The 19,082-nt window shown below is 36.6% G+C and overlaps 1 protein-coding gene across 7 annotated transcripts in view; it reads right to left on the bottom strand.

Annotated features, from left to right (window-relative positions):
• Positions 1 to 7,377: 7,377 nt before the first annotated feature.
• Positions 7,378 to 19,082, bottom strand: part of NETO1 (neuropilin and tolloid like 1) — a 105,475-nt gene continuing 93,770 nt past the window's right edge. For 3 of the 7 annotated variants that reach the window (XR_010836738.1, XR_010836739.1, XM_067014578.1), the window contains one exon: positions 15,486 to 18,820. The gene's annotated coding sequence lies outside the window, so the exon portion shown is untranslated. Of the gene's footprint in view, positions 7,445 to 9,070; positions 9,443 to 13,176; positions 15,199 to 15,485; positions 18,821 to 19,082 lie in introns of those variants that run through there. The other 4 variants (XM_067014579.1, XM_067014581.1, XM_067014580.1 and 1 more) reach the window with 4 other exon arrangements.

The following is a 19,082-nucleotide window of genomic DNA, read 5'->3' as shown; positions in this document are numbered from 1 at the left end:
TTTTAGACTTTAAGTTTAGATTCATTTCAGAAGCAATATGTCAAATTATTTCAGGTTGGAAGACAGTACAAACAGTCACTTCATTCTGCGATGCTTTGAAAGAATGTGGGCAGGAGAAAAGAGATTTTTCTTCAAGAACAGAATTGAAAAGTTGAGTTTCTTGCTGCCAGTAACAATATTCTCATATGTTTCTGAACACCTTTCTTATGAAGGACGATCCAGGAAAAGACTGAAGGAATGACAGTGACCTAGCCGACCTCTAGAGTTAAAGAGAAAAAGCAACACCACTGCTTGATTTTCATCTAACAGTGTAGCCTGAGAGAATATGTTGCCTGCAGGAAGATATGAACATCAGCTGAAGCCTCAGGACCGGGAGGTGGAGAAGAAATCCTCAGCTTTCATTGTCAAAGGTAGTTGGTGACAAGTAGCTACAGGATTAAAAAAAGTTAAGGGAAGACAGATTTCAGGAAGCCAAAAGTTACTGAACAAAGCAATGAAACTAAAACTAAGTGTTTCTCCCAGCCTAAAGTAATTTAGAGAAAGCAGGAAGGAGGAGGGAGAGAACACAATATTTTAAAGAAGAGAAGGGGCTGGAAAGAGGGAGAGAGACAGAGGAGGGTAGTATGTGCTACTCTAAGTCTGGAGCTGTCACTGGTACTTTTAAACATGTTATTATACAATTTGCACAAAAACTCTATAAGGTGGGTATTTTTGTTCACTTTTCTTTCTTTCTTTTTTTTTTTTTTAACATATACTGACACTAAGATTCAGAGAGGGCAAGTAACCATGAGACCTATAAAGTTCACAGATATTTTGATCGTAAAGCTCGAATTCAATGTGTTGGATGACAAAAAGCTTTCCGATTTCTATGATTTTAATTAAACATTTTGAATAACACATTCCATTCCTTGAGTGTCATTCTTAAAATGGGGATAATTTTCTGAAACGTTCCTCCTTTACAGGAACAGTTTTATAGAGGGGAGAGGAGGACTATGTCATTATCTCCAGCTGTTTGCTCCCTCTTTCTTTGTGTGATGATTTTACATCCCTCCCCACTGATTCTGGGTCTGGCCATGTGACAGGTTTGGCTGATGGAATGCAAGTGCATGTGGCCTAAGCCAAGACCAAGCAGAAGCGTCAGAAATATCCTCCAGCTCTCTTGTGTTTTCCCCTCCCATGAGAATAGTATATCTTCAAAAAGGGCTCCTCCTCCAGACTAGCTTCCGAATGAGAACTGTGGAGAACAATAGGAGCCGACCCACCACCTCTGACATGAAAGGAGAGTTTGTTTGCATGAGCCATTGAGTTCATGGGTCATAACTTACTGCTGCTAAGCTACTGTAGAAGAAAAATGCCCTGGTGCTGGAAACCACACGGGTAAAGTTAATCATCTTGATGTCAGTCTAGAATATTTTAAATGCTCATTGGCCCCTTGATATGAAAAGAGAGAAGAGATTAAAACTAAGCATAACTTCTTATTTAAAATATGTATCTATATCATTTGATGAATAATATAATGAATATATATTCATTCACCAAATATGCGTTGTTAGCCTGCTATGTCCCTGGAGCTATGTTAGCACCTGTATGTGTACAGAGAGGTAATCAAAACATACCGTGAATAGTACCTGCCGTCTATGTTGTTTTCAGTCTATAGGGAGGACTGTTTTCTACACTAATTGTTGGCGTATTGGAATAATGTTTATCTCAGTAGGGAGGCGGGTCAAGGAATGTAGGGGTGAGTACCGCCGGATAGAAACACAAGAAACGTGGATACTGCGACCTGAACACCAGTAACCGTGTTTTAGCCACGGTCAAGGTTAAACAACATGGGTAAACAGGAAAAGTGGATCTTACAGAAGTTATAGCATTAAGTAACCAAGATACAATTCTCTCAAGAACACAATAACAATTTCCTTTTGTTTCTGAGATAATTGTTTTATTCTTTAGCTTTATACATTAATACTTGGCGTGACCTTGTTGAACATACGTGAAGGCAAACAACACCAGGTAGGTTTCCTCTTGGGCATGCATGCAATTCATCACGGTCATTGTGATGATTGCAAAGGATTCAGCATTTCAAGTAAAAGAGGCGGAAGCTAGGTGTTTGGGGCGTCATTTTAAGTGATATTCTTAATTGCAAGCGTGCCGCCGATCCGTTCTCCATGACACTGTGTGGGAAAGGTTCACTACACGTTTACCATATTATAGACCTAGTTCTTTTTCATGCTCTCTTTGGAAATACTGTACTCAATATGTTGTATTTTGAATTCACAAATCAATATTCACTTACATGTAACAAAACATTGTCTATAATCTGTTTTAGTCACAAATAGGCAGCATGGTATATAACTGTGTGATTAGATTATTAAGAATCAAATTATATATTTCTGTATACATTGATAGTAACTCCTTTCAATAATAACTTTGCAGCAGTATTATGGATAAAGATTCTTTTATTCCTCCGAGACATAGATAGAATGGGAATAAATAGCACCGGTAATAGAGAGAAGACTGTTAATCTTTATTTAGCGGATACTGATAGATGGGCCTGGATCTCATAATGGAAACTGCACTGAGCATTTAATAGCAGGTTTTGTTTTCAAAAAACTTCCTCTGCATTAATCTTTATGACAGCATCAGTGACAGTGCTATCATTTTATATGTCTAGGTTTGTATACTCTGCACACAAGACGGTGTGTTTTTTTCCATCATATATAGTTCAATATGCTTCCACTTGGTACATAGTAAGACCTTAGCTTTACAATCTATGATTTTAAAAATCCAGGCTTTTCAAATATGTGCTAACCTGAAAGTGTTATTTTCATGTTCTTGTACTACATTACCTATCACAAAAAATATATGTAATTTCTTATAAACTCAGTGGGCTCAAATGTTGTATGTTCTCAATAAATGGTAGCCGTATTAATAATAAAAAGTAAAATACATTCTCTAGAGTACAAACTTTAAAAATATAGTCATATGTGGGCTTCCCTGGTGGCGCAGTGGTTGAGAGTCCGCCTGCCGATGCAGGGGACGCGGGTTCGTGCCCCGGTCCGGGAGGATCCCACGTGCCGCGGAGCGGCTGGGCCCGTGAGCCATGGCCGCTGAGCCTGCGCGTCCGGAGCCTGTGCTCCGCAACGGGAGAGGCCGCAACAGTGAGAGGCCCGCGTACCGCAAAAAAAAAAAAATATATATATATATATATATATATAGTCATATGTAATATACCAATGTTACTGTCAGCATATTTAAATCCTTAGTCTCATTCCTAGATATTGATAAGAATATTGTTACTATTTCAGTGGTTTTTTTGTTTGTTTTTTTTGGTTTTTTTTTTTTTTTTTTGCGGTACGCGGGCCTCTCACTGTTGCGGCCTCTCCCATTGCGGAGCGCAGGCTCCGGACGCGCAGGCGCAGCGGCCATGGCTCACGGGCCCAGCCGCTCCGCGGCATGTGGGATCCTCCCGGACCGGGGCACGAACCCGCGTCCCCTGCATCGGCAGGCGGATTCGCAACCACTGTGCCACCAGGGAAGCCCACTATTTCAGTTTTTATGACATCAAAACCTTTTGCATATTTGTGCACAATTCACCTCATGTCGAAGCCAAAGGCACTACTTGATCAGAAAAAGCAATTCGGGAAAATTGTTCATTTTAGATACACAGGCTTCCTTGAACTTGTGGAATATTTCTATGATGCTTTCTATTTTTTTTTCCCTACAGTTAACTGGGTTGCATTAAGCAAACGTATTGGAATATATATAATTAAAAAATTTTCAAGTGTGTTCCACCCAATGGTCATTCTTCTTCTTTCAGAAAAGAATCACTGCCCCTCTACTGGCAATACCAGGACACAGGACAAATCTTCCACCTGTATTTAGTCTGGGTTGAGTCAGGAAAGTAGAATTTCTATAGCATTATGAGAATAAGGAATTTACTACAGGAGTTGGGGATTCCACAGATGTGAGAGGAGATGAGTAGTGCAGATCAGGAAGGCAGCTGCTGAAGGTTTGGGGACATGTTCCATAAGGACTTAGGACTGAAGCACAGGGGTCAGAGAGAAGACAGAGCTCAGGAGATTTTGGAGCCTCCGTGTCTGGTCACCACCATGGAGAACTGGGAGCTTGTAGACAAGGCCCAGAAGCCACTGCATCTGCCCACTGGGACCTCCTGAGAAGAATAATGTCCACTCCATCCCTCCTTCCAAATCCTATGTGAGTTCCTTTCATTGACAAACTCTAACCCTGAGCCAAAGAGGGAAGGAGTACTGTGAAACTAGCTTCCAGTCCTAGTAGAGAGGGTTGGTGATGCTTCATTAGAAACAGACAATCCAACTTAATTCCTATAAAGAGAAACCAAATAAATAACTCACTGTTGATGGGACAATTAGTTTTCATAGAGATGAAGCTGCATGCATATTGTTTTGTTTTGTTTTGTTATTCTTTTTAACCCTCCCAATGGTTTTAAATCCTTTCCTTGGCATTAGTCATATCGTGTCACTGAGCATCAATTCCCCGAGGAAAAGCATGGGGTTACTTATATCCACTTCATAGTGAGGTTCTGAGAAGTGAATTAGATAATGTATATCAAACAGCAGCACATCTCCGGGCCCGATACATGAAGTCATCATTTTGGTGGAAATGAGTTTGTCAGTGAGAAACGTCTGGGAGTCCCTGTATTTATTGGCTCTGTGAACTGGATAAATCAGTTGACTTCTTTAAGACTCGGTTTGCTAACCCGTAAAATGGAGAATATAATAGTATCTGCCTTCAGAATTACAGTCAGGATGGATACAATTAAAGAAAACAATGTGTGTCCAAGAATCACTTTATAGTTAACCTTATCTTATTTCCTAGTAACTTGTCATTTTCAGGAAGAATGCTCACTCTGACATGAGAAAACTAGGTGTCTATTGTTGAGAAATCAGATCCTCCTAACAGATGCACATGTTGTTTTGCCTTTGCTGTGACCAAGCTCCAGCTCCTACCATAAGCTAATCTGAGCACGGCCATCAGGTAAATTGAGAATACTTTATGGAAAGCAATGAATGTAATCTGTTTCTAAAAGGGCTTTGTTGTCATTGCATCGTTGTTTTTAAAAAGCACAATTTCTAAAATAACTTCTTAGATAATCTTTAGATACATCCTTTCAGAGTTTGACAAGATTGAGCTGTCTATTTGCAAAGAATTGCACCAAGAAATGTAATGGTGTCTGACAAAAAAAAAATACAAGCATATGAATTCAATCATTCTTGGTAAACTTTGAGAAGAATGTAAATCTCTAATCTTTTTTTTTTCCAAGTCCGTCATGAATAGTTGAAAGATTTCCCTGATTAAAAAAAAAATACTAATAGAAAAAATGAAATGGTATACTCAAAATGTTTTGCAGCTCTTTTAAGCCTGGCTGTGCCCTGCATGCATTTTAAAAATTCCTGCTTCTTATATACTTTTCTGTTCTTCACACTACACCCTTTTGGTCCAATACTTCCTTCACAAACTCACTCAAATTTGAATCATAATTGCATATGGATACTTTCTCTCAGTGTAGGTTGCTTTTTTCAAAATTTTTTAAATTAAGTTTTTCTCAGTGTCGATCACCCTAATATAACACTCTCTACTTGTTCGTCTTGATTCTTTTAGCCTACTAGCATTAGCTTGCCCTACGATTATTCCTCTTATTATGGAAACGTTTTTCATTCAACCAAAAAGTGTTAATTATGCATCCAGCGTATTCCAGGAATGATGCTATCTTCTGGGGTTGCAAAAAATGAAAAAAGTTTCTTCTTTCCCTCAAAGAGCTGGTACACCAGTAGGAAGAAAAAATATAAAAATAAGCAATTTAATTATTTATTTAGTTAAATATGTTAAGGTAGACTTCTACCTCCAGAGAGAGAGTAAGACCAAATATTTATCTTCCCTCTCTACCAATCCACTGAATAATGATTGGCATAGGAAAAGAAGTTTACACTGACAGCAAGACTATAAAGAGGTAATAATTCCTATTTAAGGCATTTTAGAAAGTGTAAGTTAATCATAGGATTTGTCAGTGATGAGCTCTCATGCGAGAATTGCCAAATGGGAGAGACTCCTCCAAAGACATATACAGCCAGAGGCGTGGGCGTGTAATGATTTTCCATATGTGCAGGCATGTTTTTCAGAACTCCCCTCCTCACTCGGCTTCTGTAGACGCCAATGGTTTTGTAGGGTTTTCCAGAGAGTCTTGAGAATTGCAGAATCTTCTAGACATCAGAGCTCCTTTGGTGCTTCAGGCTGAGACCTTTGGTGAAACTTCTCTGAACTCTGCTCCTTCAGGTTTTTCCACAGCTTATTTAAGACCTTCATTCCTAGCTCTGTCTTTCATGGCTTGGATATTTCCAGTGGCTTTGACTTTCCGGACTGCTCCCTGACAGATCACCACACTCCATCCTCTCTCACCTGCACTGTCGATGCACGAATGCCTTCTAGCTGTTCTCACTGACCTCAACACCGACACGTGTAAAAACTATTCTCAGCACAGCCACAGAGGAGACCAGGTAGAGCTTAGCCATACTCGGCTCTCTTAGAACCCTTCAGCCCCTTCCCATTTCTGTCCCATTTAATTTCTTAAGTTTTGCTTGAGCATCTCTATCTGATCTCAGCACCCCCTGCTTCTCCATCTCTTACTGCTGTCACTCTCTCAACTCCATTCCTCCCACACCGTCCTCTCAAACATATCAGGCAAACTTTTCCCAAACTCCAGGAAATATCCTCCCTTAGATATTCCCAGCTCACTATTTTACTTCATTAAGACTTTGGTCAAACATTACACTACCAGAGATGCTCATGTCTTTTCCTCATAAAATACCAGTTCTGTATCTCAACACTCTCTGTTCCCCCAATATGCCTAATTTGGGGGGCAAGGCACGTTCATAACATGACAAATGGTTTTTATCATTATTGTTGTTTGTTCTTTACTGTGTGTTTCCTTTAACTAGATTGCATGACACAAAAGAGTGATATTTTTATCTGTTTTGTGACTAAAACAGTTTCAAGCACCTAGTTGCTTGCAATGAATATTTATTGAATGAGCTGCTATTGTTTATGTTATGTTTGTTGAATAAGTAAACAATGCCCCTGATATCTACCAAGACAAGCCAAAGGAACATACAACTTAGGCACTGGACTTCTTGGAACTCCAAAATGTTCCAAGAAGGAACTGCAGGAAACTCCTTGATATAGCAAAAGGGGTCAGACTCTCAAATCAGACATACAAGAATCACGGGTTACACAGGATCAAAATTCACTAATACTTCAAAGGATACAGGTAATTATGAGTTGAAGGTAAAGCATGTGGAAGTACGGTGAGGCAAACACAAGACTCTCGGTCCTTTATAGCTGCCTTGGGACCACCCAACACAGTTTAAGCACAGGACCTCTCTAAGGGGGCCATGTAGGACATCGCTTACTGAGAGAGAGAGAGATTTCAGTTAGGAAACATTGCCATTTATTACTTAGATAGTCACATGCTGATTCTGACAGTTTTTTAGCAGGCTTTGTACCATAAATCCATAAACTGTAGATACATTTATCATAAGCAACCTAGACAGTGCAATGCATCATGCTACAATCATTCCACAGATGGAGATTATTCCCCATTATTTTTCTATAGTGATTCTCATCAGGAATTCCTAAAGCATGTTTTCAAGGAGAATTGACTGTTATTTCTATCTTTTATTCCTTGTCTCTCCTCTGTCTGTGCTCACTAGGTTAGGAAGAGTGGTTTTAAGTGAGTGGCTAACATTTTATTTCCCATTTCTTCAAATTAAGAAGTAGGTAATCAATGAGAAGCAAGGTGATGTGTGGTTAAGACTATAGTTTCTGTATCTAGCCCTCCAAAGTTTAAATCCAAGCCTTACTATTTATTAGTTACATGAGATTGGGTATTTTACGTAACTTCTTTGGATTGCAATTTCACATCTATAAAATAAAGCTAATAATAACTACTTTATAAGGTTGTTATGAGGATTGACTGGATAAATACCTGTAAAATATTTAGAACAGTGTTTCACACAAGTTGAACATTCACCCATGCTTTCTTATGTTTAGTACTTTAACGGGAGCTACGCTTTCACTGGTCATTGCTCTTTTGAGACAAAGCTCTTTCTTTTCGTACCTTCAGCAATGGCTAAGTTGGCTAGACTCACTAAGAAAACAGGAATATGTACAGGTGAGTGTTCTGGGAAAAATCCAAATTTAAGTAGTATTGAGAATATTTTTTTGTATGAAATGAGTTTATCATAACAAGCTATAGTTTCATCCAATTAAGCCAGAAAAACGGATCTTTCCTTCTGTATAGTCACAAACTGCAGGGAATCAAAATTTGATAGACCCCAGACTGAGTCAAATTACTCAATGCACCTGTCAGCCACATTTATTTGTCTCCCTGTTCCCTTGAGATAAAAGTTTGATAGTGGTTGACTTTAGAAAGATTAAAATTCTTATCAGTAGGTGATTAGATTTGAAGTCATTCCCTGTGAAAAATTGAAGTTATAAAATTTTAACTTTCTAAGTTCTGTGGCTGATTAGTTAGAATTTAAGTTATTAACCCTCCTAGGAAATGCTCTGAAACATCTAATAGACCAGGGTAGGGTCTCCAGGCTCTCCTGAAGGCACTGGCCAACCATTTTAAAAGGGGCTTTACTCCCAGAGAATAAAGAAAAAATTTAAAGATCCACAGGAATTGATTTTGGTACACATAAATAAATTAAGAAGAGTTGACTAGAGCTGTTTAGGTCAGGAATATAAATTAGAAAGAGGACCCATGATGCTTTTTCATTTCACTGTCATTTTAATATTGTTGATATTCTCCCTTTTAAATCCCCACGAGAACTGAGGAATACCCACCCCATGAAAGGGAACACTTGCTCATTATAAGCATGTGTATCTGTTCTCATATATAATTGAATGTCTCATGCTATAGAACTAATATTCCAGAAATAATTTAGCCAAACACTTCATTCTTGTGTGAAATTTAATTAGGCGAAGTTGTCATAAGTTAAGTAAAAGAATCTCAGGGAAGAATTTTAAAAAGCCCTTAGCAAGGAAAAAGATTCCAGTTAAAATCAATCATAATCCTCGGGTCAGGAAACCAGAAGACATGGTAGATATATCAGCAGAGAGACTGTGATCCTGGGAATCTGTTATACAGGTTTGGAAGACTGGAAAAATGAAAAGGGAATAAGGAGGTAGCCAATATTAAGCCATACAGAGCCTGGCTCGCTCTAGGACTGAGGAAACAATGGAAATGAATGGGAGTTTTCAGAATCGAGAGTCCAGAAGGAGTCCTTCCAAGGCAGGGCTCAGAGCTCTGAGGAGGACACGCCAAGCTGGTGCAGATGCTTCTGAGGGGGTGCTCGGAGGCTGGAGGCTGCCGGTGAATCCAAGTTCTGCTTCTTAGAGGATGCTGACGGGAATAGGAGGCAAACATAACAGTGTTTCAGGTCCTCATCTGTCTTGCCATCTTCCTCTACTGCCCTCTGTTAGCAGACGTGAACAGGAAGGATCAACTGGCAGAGAGAACGATTTCATTTGCAGAGTCCCAGCCCTACCAATTCAGAGCAGAGTCGATTTGAAGATGAGATATAACTTCTTACAAACCAGCACAGTCCTTCAAGAAATGAGGCCTGTTTACAAGTGACTAAAGGATAAGCACAGGCTCAGGAAATATCTATATGTATCGTATAAAAGTCTCAACATAGCTGGGAGAAAAACCTTGGCTATAAAAAAGGAGTACTTGTAGAGAGAGAAGGCGTTTTCTCACAAGTGCATTAATATTTTACAAAATACTTCAATATTATCAATTAACAAGAGTTCATTACTCTTTTTTTTAACACAAAAAGACTGTCCTTTCAGAAAGTTGGGTAAGTATATTGTATGAAACTATGTTCGTAGTATCCATCTTAACAAGAATGATCTACTTGAAAAAGCTGCCACTTAAAGAGTGATTTTTTAAAAAGACACTTTTATTCATAAAGTTAGCATATGTAAGAATATAAAAATCTAGAGAGACCCATGGTTTGTAAGCGTACTGCATTGATATGTACTTCAAGCAATTCTGTTTACATGTTATTCTAAATTTGTGTGTTCTAAAACTCACCATTTTTGTGTATGTTTATTTTGAAAACACCACCTGCAAATTAAACTTTTTTTAAAAAAAGGAGAAAGATAATGTGCCCATAACGATGGGTATTAAACCGTACTTCTTTAAGTTTACTTTTGAATCTGGCTTAATTCTGTAGTTTCTAGAAGGAAAGGCTAATGAATATAAGCCTCGTGTGAGGTCAGGACAGTGCTTCTCTGTGACAAGTAAAGGAATGTATTTATTTATTTAAATGTAACTTTTGTGCTCATTTGCTCACCTAAGCAGAGCCGTACTGACCGTGCCCTTGACAGTTACTTTGAAGCATCCCCAAATTGCTCATTCTCGACACCAACTTTCAAATCCTTAAATGCCAGAAATTAGCAGTTCTCAAGTACACATCATTAATAGCATATCTGTGTTGATGTCTTTTCCAGTGTCAACCTCATTTATGGCGGATGCTGGCCGACTAAGAGCTAAGAGGCAAGGGCTCACCTCGTTCTCTCCCACCTACTAACCCCTACGCCCCTTCCATCTGGTCCTGTCCTAAGAATCTGTCCTAAACTGATGTCACCTTGGAAAGGTGAGGCCTTTTCCCGAGTTGTCTGAACCCAAGGTTGATCGCGGAGGTAGAGAAGTCCATTTCTGTCAGCAATGACTGGTTCACAGATGGACAAAAGTCAGGCGTAGAGGAGACATTTTGCCCACAAACTAGTAAGACACAAATGTGAAAACTAGAGCCCGCATATTGGTACCACCAATTTCATGTTGTTTGTTTGTGGATGGTGTCATCTCTGATTTTCTGAGCAACTTTCATTATTGGGTATAGACTCTCTATTTTAAGGATAAAGGAAGCGAAGCTCAAAGGATTCCAACAACATCCTGAAGAGCACATGAGAAGTAGGAAGTGAAACTAAAATTTGAAATTGTCCTGTTGAAAAGCTATTTTCACTGCATCACACCACATTTTTATACCGTAATTATGGTTATGAGAGTGCACTTATCTACCTACCTCTCTATTGGCTTTCTTATCCCACTATTAGGCTATCGTGCGAATGTATACCAAACAATTGTCTGGGATTGAAAAACAGACTTTTCTGTCAAGTGTTAGTATTTCTGTTTGTACTTGATGACTAGGGTTTTGGGGACCGCGTAGGAGCTCTGGAGTTCAATGTTGTTCAATAAGATGATGCAATAAAATAAGCACTGGGGAAAGATGTCACTCAAGTGAAATAAGAATCAGTGGACTCCGTAAATCATACATTGCACTGTGGACAAGAGGAGGCTGGAAGTTATTTTTCATTACTGCTCTGTATAGGTGATACCTTTGTCCCATGTCCATTTTAAAATGAAGTTTACACATGACTTAGGAAAATGATTTATTTATAATGTATCATAGGGTATAAAAAGTATCTTCCAATGCATTGTCGTTTGGTCCTCAAAAGCTATAGGGTGGAGAGAAGTTGCTAAAATACATATTTTTACAGATGAGAAAACACAAAAGTATGGGGTTTCTATGAATACGTATCAACTTATTTCAGTGAAACATACTGTATTGAATATTAAAGGGTTGTATTCATATCAGTAGGATCGCTGGCTGATTCTGGGGTTAATCAGCTTGAGTTCAGACCTGGATGTAGCATTCTTTATTGTGCAATCTTAGAAAAGCTACCAAAACTCTCTTCAGTTTCCTTATAGGTACAATGGAATAACAATAAAACAACCATAACAACAAGTATTATTATTATTAATAATAATAATAATTGCCAAGACGACTAAAGGAATACTTACATGAAAAACTCTCAGAATGGTGTTTAGCATACAACACTCAGTATTTTGGCTAGTTACCCAACCATGATCTTAAAATAATTTAAAAAATCATAGAAAATAAATAGAAAGTAAGACAGATATTTCTGGATATCTAACAATCCATCGGTTATTCTTTTTTAATATCTTGTGTCTGTATTGTTTTGATTTCCTTTATTTATTCCAGTTTCACTCAGTTTAGCAAATACACTGCTGTCAGAGGATTCTACTTAGAGTATAGTTTTTCAGCCCAACTTTGCTAAGAGACATTAAAATTCTTTTTTGACTAAAACGTGAAGTCTTTTGGATGGCATTACCTGCACTCAGAGGTCATGACGTAAACGCCAACCTGCTCTTCCAACTATACTGACTATTATTCCTTTAGTCTAATCCTATGCTCCAGCCAACTCAAATATTTACATGGCCTTGGGAGACTACTCTCTGCTCTAATTTCTCTAGGTGGAAATCTCTCCCTGCTCCACCATTTGACAATGGTTCTCAATCTTCAAGACCTGCTTAGAAAGACACTATTCATCAAGCATCTCTACATCTCGTTGAGAATATATTTTACCCCCTTATCTATGCTACTGACTTCTTTATTATAAAACATTCTCGGTACTGTATTCTCTTGACAGTTGAATATACTTCATCTTCCATGCCAGATTAGCAGGAAGCAACTAATTAGCTTTTCAAGATGGAAAACTTAGCAAATAATTTTGAGCTTCATTTTCCTTATTGAGCTCCGCTAAGAACCCTTCCTTCTATAAGGCTCCATAATTATGCTCCCCACTAGTTCGTCACCTTTTATTTTCATCCCCAAAGCACTTAGGAAGAATCCTGGTATATAGATTGTACAGGCTCAAGAAAAACGCTGGCTATATTGATACTAAACTTAACTCATGAGAAAGCAAATAAATAGCACAAATTTTATAATGTGATATAATAAGGAAAATTTTATTTTAAATAATTTATATGCTATGTTTTCTGACCACTTTTACATTTTGTGTCTAGCTATGTGTCTATTAAGAAGAGGGCAAAAAAAAAAATTGTTTTTCCAAAGAATGAACCAACGTAAAACGACATGCTTCAGAGTTTGGAGAGGTGATAGAAGTTGGGGATAAACAGGAACATGTTGGCTGCACAAGTATGGACACAAAGAAGTGGTTTAACTTTATGATCATACTAGTGCAAGAATAAGAACCTTCTGGAAACCAGCCCTAGTAAGTTTGAAGTCTGAGGAATTAAAGGCATACTAAGAAGGCATTTACTTCTTTAATAACACATAAGAAAGTACAGAACCAGAGGCCATAATAAAAAAAAAGCTGAGATGTTACAAGTGCCTGACGTCAGTCACCTGGATTTGTTATTTCTATCACACTGTTGGGTTTATTTGAATAATAAAATTCAGTTAAAGAAATCTGTAGCACAATTTAAACAAACTCATTAATAAAATTAATCAGGATAATTCTACATTAGCAAAGGGCTCTAATTTGTTGAACAAGATTATTTATAAAAACACATCTCTGGCTATTTTAACAATATATTTTATTCTGCTACTTAATTCCACCTTTAAGAGATAAACGGGAATTATTAATTAAATGGATAAGAAACTGAAAGTTAATTCAAGTCTGATTTTAAAAATTATTTTATCTATTTGACAATTTTTTGGATGGACCCTCTGGGCCATTAGTATGATCCCAAAAATGAGCCAAAGGAAGAAGAATGCCCAGGCAGGCATGATACAGAAACTAACTCGCTTCAGCAAAGTTGGACAAAACTGAGACTCACTTTTCACATCATATGCATTTTGCATTCAGAATATTTTCATGATTTTATTTATTTAACCTCCCTCCAGAGTTGGAATCTGACAGGATTCATTTTCATCATTGAAATATACAAATTTCATCAGAAGATAAAACACTATTATTTATTTTACCACCAAAAGATAAATAATTTGTCATTACTTTAATTAAGGAATAGGAATCAGTATCATATTTTGTTATTTATTAAGATATTCTTAGGTTGAGGAAAATCCATTCGTGGAATTTTAAAAATGCTATCAAATTTGAGGAAAAGCCAAATTCCTAAATGAAAAATATAGAAAAAGTTGATTCAATATTAAGTGAATACTCAAGAAATGTCAAAAACCTAACTTTATTAAATGCTAAGAATAATGGTTTATGGAGTCATTGAAATAATTTTGGTGAAAAAAATAATGCAAAACAGAAAAGCCAGCATCTCCACAATGTGGACTGTTCCCCTTTGAAAGCTCAAAGACATTGATCTCCAATTAAGTTTACAGCCACATTTTAATTATCTAATCAAATGGAATTGAATTATGGTAAATCAAATATTACATATGTCTATCTTCCAATATGATGCATAAAAATGGCTTGTGTATAAAATCAGGTACATAAAAATCATATTTCCAAATCAGCATGCCAACCTTGAATTAGGCAACTAAAATGCACTTGGACGGAAGTAAAAAGCTTAATTCAGGGTTTCATAGGTGTTGCACATAATCATGATATGCCTCCCAGATTTTGAAAGTGAATCCAAACATAGGGAAATGAAACAAAAACAGCTATTTTCAAATTAACTAACATGGTGTGTAATTACGCTATCAGACAGCATCTTATGAGATTAATAAAGCACTCGTGCAAGTAATATTTGAATTCACTTTGTCAAAAAATATATTTATTAAAATAACTTGATTTGAAACATCTTGAAAGTCTTGAACTATCTCATGCCTTATCTACATGTGTCTCTCCACTTGAATCTAAACCAAAGGTTGATACTCAGGTGACAGGGTCTAATGTAGCCAGTAAAGAGGAATTTTTAACGTGTTGGTAGATTTCAATACTGGCTTTTAAAGACCTTCATTCAGGAAACCCCCAGGCATCATGGAGCCCCTACACCCTCAAGATGCAGCATCTAGAGGTGAGGCAGGGACAACAGGATGCTTCCAGGCCCCTGTCTCAGAGCCATCTCTATCTTGTTCTCTGATTAGGCAATGCCCAATTATACGTTGAGTTATACGTTCTCAGTATTACCACTGAAGAGGCCTATTCTTCATTTCAATATTTTTGTTTTCCTATGGAGCTGTTGTATATTAAATATATGTAAGCAATCTATCTTTATCATTATACTTAATGTAGTTGGATCTATTTTTTAAGTCCTCGATTTCTGGTGCAAATATCCTTTCAGCAGTGAACCAGATCAGAAGGATTCTGCTTATTTAGGAAGAACTGGAAAGATGGAAGTCCTGTGGACAGCTGAAAGGACAGTGGATAGTAAGTGGTTCACATGTATATCATCCTTTTTGAGATTATTCACTCAAAGTGTACAGGTTCTTATGAAGATTTCTAAATAGAGACAGTAATATAAAACATGGCTAATCACTTTAAAAAGCCTCTGGATGCATCAACTTTGAAGTAAAAGGAATGAAAATAGGCATGATAATAAAAGAATTAGTCAAGTCAAACAAAAAAGGTTAAATTTCAACATAATGTATATAAAATATATAGCAAAACAACAGAAAATCTTTCTTTATAATGTTCGATATATTTTTTCTATTTAGCAGTTTATCAAATTCTGTGGATTGACATGTTTTCAATACAGACTATTCAGAATTGATATGATAATTGATTTTTCTATCAGAAAATTTTTTCTTTTCCATTTATTTGTTTCTGTAACACATGTGAAGTTGAATTCCTAACAGGGATGTGTGTGAATAATTCATCGATTGGCTTTGCGGAGCTTGCTTGAATTACCAGGTTGGCATCGTGATAGACCAGATGGCTATGTGTTTGTAGGACAAAATTCTGTAGAATTCAGCTGTTTGGGAAATGCTGGTAAGCAGATTTACAGTAAACTGGGTTTAGAAATTATTTTCTGAGAATACACATTCAATATTTTAAAAGTACCCACTCACTAAAACAAACTTTATAGAGTATGTAATTCAACAGCAATTAATTATAATATTATTTTCCTTTATTTATATTAAACACACCATAATTAGTAAGCTTTCAGGAATCATATATGTGCCTGAGTATAAGGACAACTCAGAATTGTGTAATTTGGGTCATAAAAGGGCTTGTGATTTTAAAGCATTTAAAAAAGACTTTCCTATTCTAAAAGGAGAATATATTCCATAAAGTTTTTTTTTTTTTCTGTTATCCTCACAGTTATGGTTTATTACAGTCTGTACCACATTAACTGATTGCCTTTGGGGATGGAAGTAGGACAGAGAAGAACTCCCCTGGCACGCTTAAAGGAATTTATTTACTGGCTTCACAAGCCCACATTTTAAAGATGATCTTAGCTTTCTGGATCTGCTACTGTTTGCTTCCAATCGTGGATTTTTAGTTCTGAGGGGGAAAAATTAAAAACTCAATTTGTATGTTAGCTGGTTAATGGTCTCCTAAAGCATCCTTATAAAAAAAAAAAAACAGAACATTGATTGATGATAAAATCATCTTGATTCCCTGCCCGCATGCATCTGACATACTTGTGACTGTCTGTTTTACAGGACTGGCAGGTTTTGCAGCAATCGTTGCATATGGATTATATAAATTGAAGAGCAGGGACAATACTAAAGTGTCTGTTCACCTGATCCACATGCGCGTGGCAGCCCAAGGCTTTGTTATGGGAGCAGTGGCTCTGGGTATGTTGCCACAGAATATCTCAAATTTGTGGTTCCCCATTAATGGATTTCTTTGTAAATAAAACAAGATAGATACTTTCAGCTGACTTTGAAGCAGTTTGCAAATATCACTTATATTCATTTTCACATAAAAACTGAATTAATAAAAATAGTTCAAGTAGTGACATAGTTGTACTGTCTATGATAAAATCTTACTAAGGTTTTAAAGAAAGAAAGAAAAGATAGTATTACCCTTCACTGAGTTTATAATTTTGTTGAAGAGTCTAGATAAGTAAATAGGATTCGTAATAAGATCCATCATCTAGGAGAGACATGATTCCTGTTTTATTGAGTTTTTGAAGGTGGAAAAGATATTACATGCTTTTATATGCTTTATAATTAATTGACTTTATCTGGTATTATACAGTAAGAGTAACTCCTTTTAAAGTTGCCAGATAAATATTGATATTTTAACAGTCTGAGCTAGTCATACTGTCCTTGAGATACTTGGGAAATTGTGTAAAAAGAATTTTAGAAATTTGAATTGCTTAAGAAAGCAAGAATGCAAGCAGCATAGGGCCTTGTTCCCCTTGTAAGTATTGTATGCTAGCAAGGGTGCTACTTTATGAACTGTTTTTAATTTTCGAATACTGAAAAAAATATTTAAATGCTTAACTAGCATTCTTTTTCTTTAGGTATGGGCTATTCCATGTATCGAGAATTCTGGGCAAAACCTAAACCTTAGAAGAGGAGATGCTGATCTTGGTGCTTGCTTTAGTTAGACGTCTCATATTGAGGTTATATGTTTATGTTGAAACTAAATTCTGTGGGTCGGACAATACCATGGTAATTTGAATACTGGCTCTCTTTCTTGCAGGCTTGATTTGCCTGGTGACCAAGTTACTGGTGACTAGTTCACTAGCTACGTCATTCAGATCAGCACAAAAACATGTCACTTTTAAATGCGCTTGATAGTGATACAACGTCCACTTTCTTAAACTCTTCGGATAAAATTAGTCGTAAAGAGGACAACATGCCCATCCTGAAAATGCTCCCAGTTGCTGCAGAATATCATATGCTTTTGATGTAATGTAGGAATCCTATTTACTCCAGTTAACTTAACTCTTTCTGACTGCCTTGGGGACTGAGGACTCCATAAAGTTTTAGAAATCAAATTTTGAAGAAGTATGTCTTAATACTAAAGGACATCCTGTAGCCTAAAATGTGGAAAGAGTAGATATAAAGTGTGGACTTACGTAAGTCAGTTTTTATCACTCTAATAGAAGAAAACATTTCTCTTAACTCAAGTTAGGAAATTATTATACATTTTTATATATCTTTATATAAAAAGTTACAAGTAGCAAGCATATGACACAAGGAAATGGAAGAGTAACAGCAGTATTGCAGAATGCATGCTTTTTACAATGTGTCTAATAAAAAGGATATTTTTCCAATTCAAATATCCAGTACTGACATGCAGGGTATTTTCTCAAACTGTCAATCAATCATATTGCTAAGTGCTTAATCAAAAATCATTTCTACTGAAGGGTATGAACGGTAAAATACCTGATTTCAAAACTATTTCTGAAACTCGGTATCTTCCTTTGATTTTTTTTTTTTTTTAAAGGAAATGGGGGTATATAGGAAAGACAAAAAATGAGATTTTTCTTATTGCAATCCAGTAATTTTACTCGGTACTTTTGGCTGCATTTAATCTTAATACAACAACAGATGTTTATAGTCCATAAAACCTCTAGCTGGTGTTTCCATGGTCCATATTCTCACTTTTCACTGTAGCATGTTCAAAATCACTCAGGAACGCACTATTCTCAAGCAGTCTATATAATGAAAACAATGTACATGTAACACAAAGTTCAGCCAAAATCGTATTTTTCACATATCACACAATGTACAATTATCTAACAAAGACATAAAACAACATAGAAACAAATTGAAACTGACAGTAAAAATAAAGTTGGGATAGTCTTAGTCAGGAACTAATTTCTTCTTCAAGTTTCCAGTAAATCTCAAAATGTATTTAAAAACTAAGGAGCACTTGGTGGCCAGCAACCAAATTACGAAATGAACATATCATTGTGCAGCGGGGATGTCTTGCTGAAGGGATAACAAGTGTCTGTAATTCTTAAGTTTGGATAAAGGCAGTGGAATGAAATTAGAAATATGTCCACTTTTCACAATTCACTATAGAATTGTCTTTTCACAGTCCCCATGTTTGTATAAATAGTTCTTCTCTGAAAATAAAGCACAGTTAAAACATTTTCTCCCGATGAAATATGCACACAAATACACCAATTTATCAAAGTAATATAGAGCATGGAAATGCATTCACCTAATTCATGAATAATTGATAGGTCTGAAGAGTTTTGAAGAGATTAACCGTCAAGCAAATTTAATTGGAGACAAATTAGTCTAATAGAGATATAGACTCTAAGCGCTAAAAATAAAGCCATTATGGTACCCGATGACAAAATAGATGTACACATAGACAACTGA

The sequence above is a fragment of the Kogia breviceps genome, chromosome 15, assembly GCF_026419965.1.
Source record: "Kogia breviceps isolate mKogBre1 chromosome 15, mKogBre1 haplotype 1, whole genome shotgun sequence".
Classification (NCBI taxonomy): domain Eukaryota; kingdom Metazoa; phylum Chordata; class Mammalia; order Artiodactyla; family Physeteridae; genus Kogia; species Kogia breviceps.
This window is presented reverse-complemented; position numbering and strand designations above follow the sequence as displayed.